The following is a 13,137-nucleotide window of genomic DNA, read 5'->3' as shown; positions in this document are numbered from 1 at the left end:
GTGGATTGAAGGAAATTATCTGTCTTTTCAGGCTTGATAAAAGCCAAAATGAGCCAGAATGTGATGTAAAGGAGAATCCAATATAATTGCATTTTCGCTTTGGGCCTGTCTTTAAATCATGTCTTCTTTGTAAAGTCATAGAAGGCAAAGAACATACATGGAGTCAGTGACATCTCTTACTTTGCCTGGGTGGGCTTGCCACAACTTTTGGTGGTTGAGAAGTTATAAAAATGATGAAAAGGAAAGACTTATTTTGAAATTCCATACTGTTATCAGTGCAAAAATGGCTAGAATCTTAATATCCTTGAAAAACTAAATAGAAGAAGGATCTTCATATCCAGTTTTTTGAATTAGTCAAATTTAGTTAAGACATCAAAATTAAATTTGACCATTAAAAAAAACTAGATGTGATGAAGTAAACAGTTCTCCTTTTAAAATTTGACTGGTTGGTTTGTTTCTGGATATATTTAGGTGAGTTCCTTTATTTCCTAATTTCCAGATTTCTGTATGTAATAAATTAGATTATTCCTAGTCCTGCAGGCACAAGCTTGTCTCCATTGTAGCAGCATGAACTTGGGTCACAACTTGAGATAATTCTGGGAACTGGCACATGGGTGTCATTGGGTGCCTTTAAATGGCAAGGTTACAATGATTAAGGGCTTATATCTGTTTTTTTGAGTACTTACTGTACTTAAAATTACAGGTATTAATAACTGGCATTTTTCAGAAATTATTGCAATAAGTAATTTTATTAATTATTTTATTAACTGAATTGTAGAAATATGTATGTATATATAATATAATAAAATATTTTACATAAGTTCACATGTGGGTACCAACTCTTCAGAACTGAGAATTCTAAAGAAAAGAGTTGAACAGGTGCCAATTGTTTCCTATTGCAGTAAAAGTCCTGCAGATAAAAATTTAAATTACTAAATGTCCACAACTCTTTTAGAAAGCAGCAAGGTTTAGGCTTGGTACCTATAGCACAGTGGTTATGGTGCCAGGCATATACATCAAGGCTGGCGGGTTCAAACCCAGCCTGGGCCAGCTAAACAGCAATGACAACTGCAACCGAAAAAATAATAATAATAAAAATAGCTGGGTGTCATGGCGAGCACCTGTAGTCCTAGCTACTTGGGAGGCTGAGGCAAGAGAATCGCTTCAGCCCAAGAATTGGAGGTTGCTGTGAGCTGTGACACTATGGCACTCTACTTAGCGTAACATAGTGAGACTGTCTCAAAAAAAAAAGAAAGAAAAAAAATAAAGCAGCAAAGTAGTATATAGAAAATGTATGTTCATGTTCTTTTACTCAGTAATTCAACTTCTTGGAATTTTTTTAATAGGCATAATCAAAAAGAAGGAAAAGAAGTGTGTACTTAGATTTTCATTACAAGGTTATTTATAATAGGAAAAAAGAAAATAAATTTGCCATAGAAGGTGAATGCTTATATCAACTGTTAAAAACACAATGGGCTATTATATAGTTGTTAAAATGATGTTTATTATTTCTACTTATAGGTATTTAAGATGCATGTGACTTGATATTAACTGAAAAAGCAAAAATGTGTGTCCAATATGATTGAAACTACATAAGGATATACAGTAGAACCTCCATACTTGACCACTTCCCTATCTTGATTATCTCCTTCACTTGACCCAGTTTTCATAGACCAGATGTGCACCACATGTACTCAATAGAAGTTCCTTACGTTGACCACCACCTTATGTTGACCAGTTTGTTACAGTCCCTTGGGTGGTCAGCTTACAGAGCTTCTACTGTATATGTGTAGGAAAGAAGAATGAAATGTTATTAAAAATACAAATGTAGCAGTGATTACTTTGTAAAAGATTATAAAAAATATTAAATTATTTTATCAATGTTTTTATTTTAACAATAAAAGATATTAGAGCATCTATAAATTACTAAGCCACAAAAATTATGTCAAATTTATGTAATCAAAAACTAAACTGCTGTTCTTCACATATTTCCAAAAAAGCAAAAGAATATGTATATCAAACAATAAATTACATCACTGAGTATACTGGGCTTTCTTTCTGAAGGAGCAATTCCCTCCCTCCCTCCCTCCCTTCCTTCCTTCCTTCCTTCCTGACAGGGCCTCACTATATTACCCAGGCTGGAGTGCAGTGGTGTCATCATGGCTCACTGTAGCCTCAAACTCCTAGACTCAAGCAATTCTTATGTTTCAGCCTCCTGCGTACTTGGAACTATGGGCACACAGGAACATGACCACCTAATTTTTTATTTTTTTTTGTAGAGACAAGGTCCTTGCTATGTTGGTCAGGCTGGTCTCAAGAAGTGGTACTTTGACTTGTATGCTAGCACAGATTCTTCCTCTTGTTGCAGATGACTGGTAATGGACAATAACCTGCACAGCCCTGCTTGGGCACACTCACCTTTCTGTTTCTTGAACATGCCAACCTGGTTTCTGTCTTGGGGCTTTTCACTTACTGTTTCTTCTGCCTGAAATGCTCACTGTCTGTTTGTTCCCATTCCTGAGTCCTTCTCAACATGTAGGTCTCAGTCCAAACATTATCATTTAAAAGAGTCTTCATTAACCTACCTTAGCCAAGGTTGCACCATGAAATTTCTTTGTCCTTTTCTTCTAACTCTTCTGCAAGATTTCCAATATGTGTGTTGAGAGGTAGATTTATGGGTAATTTTTTGGATATGACAATGATATGCTTAGAGTCTATTCTAGAGCAAGTCATTGACAGCTACCAACGTTTGGGAAGAGACCTGCTGCTTTCACTTGTGATAGGAAAACTCCAGAGATCTCGCAAAGGATGTGGGAAAGCCCCACACATAGGTAGCAGGGTGGAGGATCTGATAAAGGAAACAGAACGGGACAAGAGACTTCAGAGGCCTTTTCACTTTCTAATGATGAATGACGTGCATTTTCATCTCTCTTGTTCCCAAGTGGCCAGCTATACCTTTATGATATTATCTCAAGAAGTCCTAGATGAAATGATGGTGGTGATGAGGATTTTACAGAGGCAATACTCCTGTCACATAAAAAGCAAAGACACTATTTTAAGAAAGCTTATTCTTGGTATGTCTTTCCTTTCAGCACTGAACAAACTCTCAATGCATTCTTTTTGATATGGAGAGACAGTTGCCCTGGGATTGCCTGGGAACCATCCTGTCTCATGCCCAACTACTATCCCAGTCTTTCCTCTCCTCCTCAATCACCAGACAACTGATCTTTTGTGCAAAGTAGCAGTGATGAAAACTTTCTAGGTTTCAGGTGGTAGAGGATATCCATTTTTGACCCTTGAACTAAGCAGAACCTCTGAAATTCCATGGTGTAGGCAGGGGCCAGTAGCAGAGTTTTTGAAACTTTTTGAATTCACAGCCCTCTCACTTTATACTTTTTGGTTAACTACATATATATTAATAAAGCAAAAATTAATATTGGTATAGAGGCAGTAAGCCAGATACCCAGAAGGGTTTGAAAAAAATTAATAATTAAGCATTGAGAATAGAAGCTGTGGGGCTAATAGTAAAATCTTTCTCTCTACGTATTATGCATCTTGTCTAGGTCACATATGACAAATGGAGTGGAGATTTCATCTATCCAGTATGATTTACTTTCTGAAATGGTTCTTAGCTATATTTGGAGGGAAAAAAAGTTACTGCTATGGGGTAAAGCTAATAGTATAATTTGGAAATAGAAGAAAGAAATTGCTTCAGAAACACTATCACAGAATGTTAACATCAGTAGATCTGCAGAATCACCTCAGCTTAACATTTCTTCCAAAGATCCCAAAGAACTAATATAAGTTTCTGAAGACTTTTTCAGTGCCATGAAAATATACAGTAGAACCTCTAAAGATGACCGCCCAAGGTACTGCACATACAGAGGTGGCCAACATAAGAAACTAGACCTACTGTACCAATATGGACATGTGGTACATGTCTGGTCTATGAAAATTAGGTCAACTTCAGGAGGTAGTCAATGGAGACAAATGGTCAGCTATGGAGTTTCTACTGTATATGGACGGACCCTGATTCTCGCCTCTAGTATATTTATAGGTTTGACAGGTAAGATTAAAATTCTTCAACAGTGAAATTTGATGGGTGATTTCCTTTTTAACTTTTATTTATTTATTTATTTATTGGCCTAGATAGCTGCCTTACATAGATTTCTTTTAAAAAGTTTTTGGCCCCAAGATAGTCTAGGTTAGGAATAAGGACTCTGGATAGGTATGGTCTGGTTTCAAATCTCAACTGTCACGAAGTACTCACTCTATGACCTGGGCAAATTAATCTCTCTCAGCCTCAGTGTCTTCATTTGTAAAACAAGGGTGAAAATAGCATACATCTCACAGGCTGTTATGAAGACTAAATAAGTTAATCAATGTGAAATGCTTAGACTAGACTCTAGTGTGTAATAAATCTTTAAAAAGTGCTTACTATTGTTCTTCGAAGCCTAGAATGTCAAAGCATTAGGTTAGGTATTAATGGTAAAGCATTTAGCTGAATTGGATTGATATTCTAGGTTACTTAATATTAATTTCACTGTAAGCAGGTCCAAGATTTAAACATGCAAATGTTTTCTGGAGTAAGTTGTGCTGATTCTTTTTCCTAGTAGTTCACAAATCAAACTCTAAAGGTAATTCTCAAACTTGCATGTGCATCAGAATCACCTGATAGGCTTGGTTAGTCATGGTTGCCAGGCCTTGTTCTGGAGTTTGCAATTTGGTAGCTCTGGAGTGGACTTAGCATTTCCTTTCTTACAGGCTATTTGGTGCTACCTGTGCTGTTCCACAGATTGCCCTGTGAGAACAAAGGCTTTGCAGGTTTAGGGAGTTCACAGTAGTTACACACGGAGGAAAAATGCTCCCTTCTGCCTTTCTTTTTCTGTGAGAAACACAGCCTTCCTGTGGTTTCCTGGGAGCTGTAGTGTTCTTTATAAACAACCTGATGCCTTTAATTAAATAAGTCTCCTTTTACTACTTTTCAACATCTCAGCAAGTACTTCCCAGACAGCTCATCTCTGGTCTGGAGCACTGGTGTTTTGTTTGGTTTGCGTTTGTGTCGCTTTTTAATTATTTAGGAACATTCACTTTGCGTAACTAATCACTCATTGCTTCCTGGTAGCCTACCAATACCACAGCGATCTCGGGCAAGTTTCCTAACATATCTTTGGTTCCTTCATCTGCAAAGAGGGTATCATCTCCCACTACACAAGGGTGTTGTGTGGGTGGAATGAAAAAATGTAAGGGAAGTCTTTAGTGTATATATACCTGGTCCTGAGTGATGGCCCAATAAGTGTGAGCTATTAGTGTTTAATAAACAAGACACAAGCTGAGAACCACATTTAAAGAGCAAAGTAATTGAAAAACAATAGAAAAAAATATATATTTTATTTATTTATTTATTTATTTGAGACAGAGTCTCACTATGTTGCCCTGAGTAGAGTTGGCGTTACAGCTCACAGCAACCTCAAAATCTTGGGCTTAAGTGATTCTCTAGCCTCAGCCTCCCAAGTAGCTGGGACTACAGGCACCCGCCAAAATGCCTGGCTATTTTTTGTTGCAGTTGTCATTGTCGTTTAGCTGGCCTGGGCTGGGTTTGAACCTGCCAGCCTCAGTGTATGTGGCTGGCACTGTAACCACTATGCTACGGGCACCACGCCAAAAAATATATTTTTTAAAGGGGGGAATGGGAGTGAGGAGTTTTTAAATTTTAATCAATTCAAAGAAGCCAAGTCACTAGTTACTTCACTTCAGCACCTAATCATATCATGCATGAGTTAAGGCCAACTTACTGGAGTATTTTGACTTGTTTCAACTTGAGGGACTAGTCATTAGACAAATTTGGCTGAGGTTTACCAACATGTTGTTGGAGTTTTGCAGCCTTTGTCTTCTCTCCATTTACTTTCATAGGTAGAGGAAACTCTAATTCATCTTTTATCCTTTTATTTTATGAATGCAATGCCTTCTCTTTCATTAGATTTATTTTCTTGGAGCGTACATTTTCCATACCACATTTCAGAAAAATCACAACTTAACATAATTTGGCAGGAGTTGTCACAACTGAACAACTCATTTTTGCAGAAACTTAGGATTCCTTGGAAGAAATTGTCAGCTTCATTTTTGCCTAATCTTGTTGATTCTTTTCATACATATGCATTTATTTGGCAGCAGCAGACATTGTAAGGTTATGTCTACAAAAGTGGATCTTTGCAGTAGATATGTTAAAATTCTAAACAAGTCTCAAAAACTTCCTTTTATTATAAGACAAAAGAGGCCATATTGCTGACATAGTATTCTTGCAAAGCACTTTTAAAATTTATTTTGGATAGGAGGCACCATATAAGGAAAATAACTTAGAGAAATATAAACTTTTATGGAGAGAATTTTATATAAGAACTTGTCTTTTACAGTGAGTCAATCCAAAGCATGTATTTCAATAAAGTGAATGAAACAATAACTTTTGGCTTAGCAGGAAAATATGAGCTCAAAGCATTTCCTCTTTGTTTTTAGCTTAAATATTCATAATGTCTATAGTTACTAATTTGCAAACACCTGACTTACAAATAAGTTACCAAACAGCTAAGCTTGTTCTGAGTTCTCACACTTGTAATACCAAAGCCCTGCTTATTGGAGTTATTTTGGAAGAACTATCTAAAAAAGAAACCAAAAAAATTCAATTGGAGACTTTAGAGCAGTGGTCCTCACGAGATAGCTGCATCAGAATCCTGCAGAGGGCTTATTTATTGATAAACCCACCTCAGAGTTGCTGACTCAATGGGTCTGGAATGAGGCACACAAATTTGCATTCCCAGATGATGTTAATATTGCTGGCCTAGGGATCCCATGGTCAGAACCATTGATTTAGAGAGTCGGTGAAGTCAAATGTTTGGGAAAAAGGAATTAATGAACTTTTACAGATTAATTCTACTGCTTACCCGTGGAAGATTGGCGATGATAATAGGAGCAACCAGTAGAAAGGAGGTAAGGACCAAATGAGAAATTATATGTAAAGTACTTAGAAGGTATCTAATGAATGATAGTTACTACTGATACTATTACCTAATGGCTCCTTTGCTTTCAATATCTAACACATTATTACTGAGAGGTAGCTAGGCAATAGGGCTATGCTATTCTTTATGGAATCTTATACTAATAAAATAATGTTGTTAAAAGAAAATCTTTTGACAAATTAGATTTGATCAAGTTTATTTGTGCAAGGTGTGAGTCACAAATAGGGCACCCATCAGAAGAGGTTCAGAGAATGCTGCAATGTAGGCGAGCAGCACGTAGAAAATGGAAGGGAGGTTAAAAAACAAACAAAAAACAACACCTAGCTTTTGCCTAATTTGGACATAGTCTGATCAGCTGGTGACCTGTGATTGACTAAAGCTCAGCTGCTGTGATTGGCTGACACACAGCTATTTGTTATAAAATGCACTCTTAATTTAGGCTTTTAGTTTATTTACCTTCTAAGCTGAGTTGCAGTTTGTTATGTAAGGACTCAAGGTACAGAGGCAGCCTCAGGCCAAATTTAGTTTAATTTAACACAGTCAAATCAAATAAAATGACAGTCATGGAAAGTACTAGGAAAACAAGGTACAGAGTGCTATGAGCACGTGTGAAATGGAAACCTGACCATTATTTTTGGATTCTAGCAGCATTTTTCACCGACTACTTTACTGTATGAAATCTCAGCAACTAGAAATTCATTTGATTTGGCCATCATCTGTCCTTAAGGTACAAACATCTTCTGCAAGGTATTTCATATGGCCAGAGACACTGAAAAAAACCCACAATATACAATGTTTTTTCCATGCTCATTTTTTCTTTTTAAATTGTAGTAAAATGCACATAACATAAAATTTACCATTTTAATCATCTTTCAGTATACAGTTCATTTATATTGCACAACCAAACTCCAGAACTCTTTTTCATCTTGCAGAACTGAAACTCTTTTTCCCATTAAAGAACTGCCCACATCCCATTCTCCTCAGTCCCTGGAAACCACCACTCTACTGTGTGTGTGTTTTTTAAATGAATTTGACTACTCTAGGTACCTCGCATGAGTGGAATCATACTGTGTTTATAATTTTGTGACTGCTTATTTCACTTGGTGTGATGTCCTCAAGGTTCATTTGTTGTAGCATGCCAAAATTTCTTTCCTTTTTGCTTTTTAAATTTTATTTTATTATTAACATTACATTAGACAGAGTCTCACTCTGTTGCCCAGGCTGGAGTGCAGTGGGTCAATCATAACTCACTGAAACCTTGAATTCCTGGGTTCAAGCAATCTTCTAATCTTTTTTTTTTCAAAGATCACTAATATTCAATTATGTGTATAGTTTATACCACATTTTGTTTATCCATTTATCCACTGATGGACACTTGGGTTGCTATCACCTTTTGGCTGTTGTGAATATTGTGCTTCTATAAACATGATATAGAAATATGTCTTTGAGATCCTGCTTTCAATTCTCTTGGTTACATACCTAGAAGTTGAATTGATGGATCATAGAGTAATTATATTTTTTATTCTATTCTAATATTTTCAATGTTTTTAGAAATTGCAGCACTGTTTACCATATGACTGCATCATTTTGCATTTCCGTCAATAGCACACAAATATTCCAGTTTCTCCACATCCTTGCCAACATCTTTTATTTTCTTATTTTTTGATAGTAGCCATCCTAATTGTTGTGAGGTAATGTCTCATTATGGTTTTGATTTGTATGATTAGTAATGTTGAGCATCTTTTCATGTGTTTATTGGCCATTTATAGATCTTCTTTGTAGAAATGTCTATAATTTCTTTGCCCATTTAAAATATCAGATTGCTTGATTTGTTGTTGAATTGTAGGTCTTTCTATATTTTGGGTATTATTAACCCTTTATCAGATATATGATTTGCAAATATTTTCTCCCGGTCTTTTTATTCTGTTGATTGTGTCCTTTGATGCACAGTTTTTAACTTTTTTTCTTTTTAAAAAAATTTTTCAGATTAATATGGGAGTTGCATAATTTGCTTTTATAAAGTTAAAGTCCATGTTGTAGTTGAGGTCTTCACCCAGGAAGTGTGCAGTATACCTGTGCAATGTACCACAGGGAATTTACCCAACCCCTTCCTCTCTCCACCTTATTTGAATTTAATTGAGTTTTTCTCTCTCGTGAACATGTAGTAGTTAATTTGCTGGTCTTAATTAAATACGGACTATGTGTGGTGCTTGTTTTTCCATTCTTGTGATTCTTCACTTAGGAGAATGTTCTCCAAATCATTCAAGTTGTTATAAAAGATATGAAAAATTGGCTTGGTGCCTGTAGCTCAGCAGCTAGGGAGCCAGTCACATATACTGGAGCTGGCAGGTTCGAATCCAGCCTGGGCCTGCCAAACAACAGTGACAACTACAACAGAAAAATAGCCAGGCATTATGGCAGGTACCTGTAGTCCCAGCTACTTGGGAGGCTGAGGCAAGAGAATCGCTTAAGCCCAAGAGTTTGAGGTTGATGTGAGCTGTAATGCCATGGTACCCTATCCAGGGTGACGGCTTGAGACTCTGTCTCAAAAAAAAAAAAAAAAATACGAAAACTCCATCTTTTTATGGCTCAATAGTATTCTATGTACAAGCCCTAGAAAGTGTGGGAAAAACTCTTAATCTTATTGGCCTAGGCAAAGAATTTATGAAGAAGACCCCACTGACAATCTCAGTAACACCAAAAATAAATGGGACCTAATCAAGTTAAAAAAACTTCTGCGTAGCTAACAACATAATCAACAAAGCAAAGAGACAGCCTACAGAATGGGAGAAGATATATGAATGCTATGAATCTTGACAAAGGGCTAATTACCAGAATCTATAAAGAACTCAAGCTAATCAATAAGAATAGATCACTCAACCCCATTAAAAAAGACATGAACAGAAACTTTTCTCATGAGGACAGACAAATCACCAATAAACATATGAAAAAATGCTTATCATTCCTAATCATCAGAGAAATGCAAATCAAAACCACTTTGAGATATCACCTAACCCCCGTAAGAATGGCCCACATCTTATGTCCAACCTTCCTGTGAATCTATTGTCTCTTTAAATTAATCAGAATTGCTTTTGTTGCTTACAACCCAAATCTACCTCATGTATAGGGCAATATGTCCTAGCTCTATATATGTATACATATATATGTATATATATATGAAATAAAATAAATATATGTATATATATATGAACTAAAATAAAATAGAAAAAAAGATTTTTTTTTCTTTTTTGGACATAAGAGAAAGTTCCTCCTAGTGCTATAGAGTGTTATACAATGTATGTAACTGAGTCTAGTTTCTTTTGAAAGTAGGTCCTGAGATGAGGGCTTATGAACAGGGGGGATATTGGGGAAGTGATCTTAGGGAAACAGGAAAACTAGAAAGCCAATACCAGAATAACCTACTGAATTAGCCACCACTATGGATAATTTCTGAAGAATCTATAAAATGCCCTCAAAGATGTTTTCACAAGAGACACAGAAGCCCGTCATCCTCCATCCTTCTTTTGTCAAGAGTAGCCCCATGGTGTTGACTTTGCTTTTGCTTTGTAGTGATGGCGGTATCCTACATCAGAGGACTCCTGGGTCAGGAAGCAAGCCATACACTCGACAGCCCTCAAGGAAGATGACATCAGGCTGTCCGTGGTGAGGAAGGCAGAAGCCACAAAGTTGTTGCTATGGCAGTAACCAGAGAAAGAATAGAGGACACAAAATCCCTCACTAGAAGTGGCAGATACTGTGTACAGCCTGCTTAGCATGTTATTGCACTAATACTACAATTAAGGACACACAGCAAACACTGAGTAAATAATGGTCAAGCAACAAGACCGGCTCAGGGTAGACAGAAGGAAGATAAAAAGACTCCCCAGGTAATTGTACTGTAGTCAGAAAGAAGAGGGAGACATTTTCAGTGATCCTGAAAAGCCCACTAACTGACCCTGGTCTTTCCAGATGAACTGTGATTAATCATGACTAAATGTCCTCTCTTTCTAACAGCACTTAAATTTACACGAATATTAATTACTAAAAATTCAGTCCCATAATGATGTAATCAAATGAGCAGTTCTCAGCCCTGAGTGAATAAAATGAATTGCCCTTCTTTAAAAAAAAAAAATGGCCCACATCACAAGGCCCCAAAGCAATAGCTGCTGGTGTGGGTGCAGAGAGAAGGGAATATTCATGACTATTGGTGGGACTGCACACTATTACAGCCTCTTACGGAAAGCAGTGTGGAGGGTCCTCAAAGAACTAAAAGTAGACCTACTATTTGATCCTGTAATTCCATTACTAGGTATCTACCAAAAAGAAAAAAAACTCATTTTATGATAAGGACATTTAAGTTCAAATGTTTATAGCCTCCCAATTCACAATTAAAGATGTAGAAACAACACAGGTACTCTTGAACACGTGAATGGTTCAATAAACTGTGATGGGTGTATACCATGGAAATTTTAAATTTGATATAGTCCAATTTTCTTTTTTTTCTTGTGTGCCCTGTGATTTTGCTATCATATCCAATAAATCATTCCTAAATCCAATGTGATGGAGCTTTGCCCCTATGTTTTTTCCTAAGAATTTTTTATTTTTATTTTATTTTTGAGACAGACTCTCCCTCTGTTGTTGGGCTAGAGTTCTGTGGCATCAGCCTTGCTCACAGCAACCTCAAACTCCTGTGCTCAAGCAATCCTCCTGCCTCAGCCCTCTGAGTAGCTGGGACTACAGGTTTCCACCACAATACCAGGCTAGTTTTTTCCTATTTTTAGTAGTGATGTGGTCTAGTTCTTGCTCAGGCTGGCATCAAACTCCTGTGCTTAAGGGATCCTCCTACGTTGGTTTCCAGAGTGTTAAGATTGTAGGTGTGGGACAGAGCCATCTAAGAATTTTTTAGTTTTAGCTCTTATGATTAGGCCTTTGATTCATTTTGAGTTAAGTTTTGTATGTGCTGTAAGGCAGATCACTAATATTCTCTTCAGTGATGTCTAATTCCTGTTTAACTCATCCACAGAGTTTTAAAATTTCAAAAATTATATTTTTATTTATTAAAAATTTAATTTTTTTTTTTATGAATCTGCCTAGTCATTTGGATAGTAGTTTTGGCTTACTTTTAAATAAAAACTCTATTTTTAAATTTAAGAGATGTTTCTATATAGTTATATTTTGTTTCCAATAACTTCAATACCTGAGGTCTTTTGGAGAATGGGTTCTTAAATATTTATTTTTTTAAGGTTTCTGTGAACTCTCACTCATTGTGGCTTTTGTGTGTGTGTTTCAATCTTTTATTATTAATTTGTATTTTACTTACTCCATTATTGTTTCATTTGGCAACTAAATATTGAGTGCATACTATTTCCAGGCCTTGTTTAGATGTTTGTTATACAGAAGTAAACACAAAAGATAAAATCCTTTTTGTGGAGTTTTATGAAGTTTATGAAAGCAAGAGAGAGAGAGAGAGAATATAAACAAAGCAAGTTAAATATATTTTAGTGACAAATTCTAAATATAAAGCAAAGAAGTGGGATATAAGGTATAAAGTGTTAGGTTAGGTTTTTTGCTTGTTTGTTTGTTTGAAATTTTGACTAGGGTGACTAGAGAAGGTTTCATTTAGAAGGTGAATTTTAAGTAAATATCTTAAGTGAAGGACACAGTGAGGCAGATAATGGGAAGAACATTATAGGGAGAGAAAAGAGTTAAGTGAAACCCCCCCCCCCCCAGGCGAACTTTTGACATCCAGGTGAGAGGAAACTTGAGGAGGCCAATATGGCTACAATGGGGAGTGATGGGAACACATTAAGAAATAAATCAGGAAGATGTTGGGAACCAGATTCCATAGGGCTTTGTAGTAAGGACTTTGGCTGTTGTTCCGAAAGAGTTGGGAAGACACTGGAGGATTTTTTTTAGAGGAATTATACTCTTTCTTTCTTTTTTTTTTTTTATATTTAGCTATTTATTTTTTCTTATCTTTTATTTATTTACTTATTTTTTATTGTTAAATCATAGCTGTGTACATTTGTGCAATCAAAATCATAGCTGTGTACATTTGTGCAATCAAAATCATTTGTGCAATGTGCTGGTTTCGTATACAATCTGAAATATTCTCATCAAACTG

Source organism: Nycticebus coucang, chromosome 11 (assembly GCF_027406575.1).
Source record: "Nycticebus coucang isolate mNycCou1 chromosome 11, mNycCou1.pri, whole genome shotgun sequence".
Lineage (NCBI taxonomy): Eukaryota > Metazoa > Chordata > Mammalia > Primates > Lorisidae > Nycticebus > Nycticebus coucang.
Note: the sequence above shows the minus strand (reverse complement) of the source record.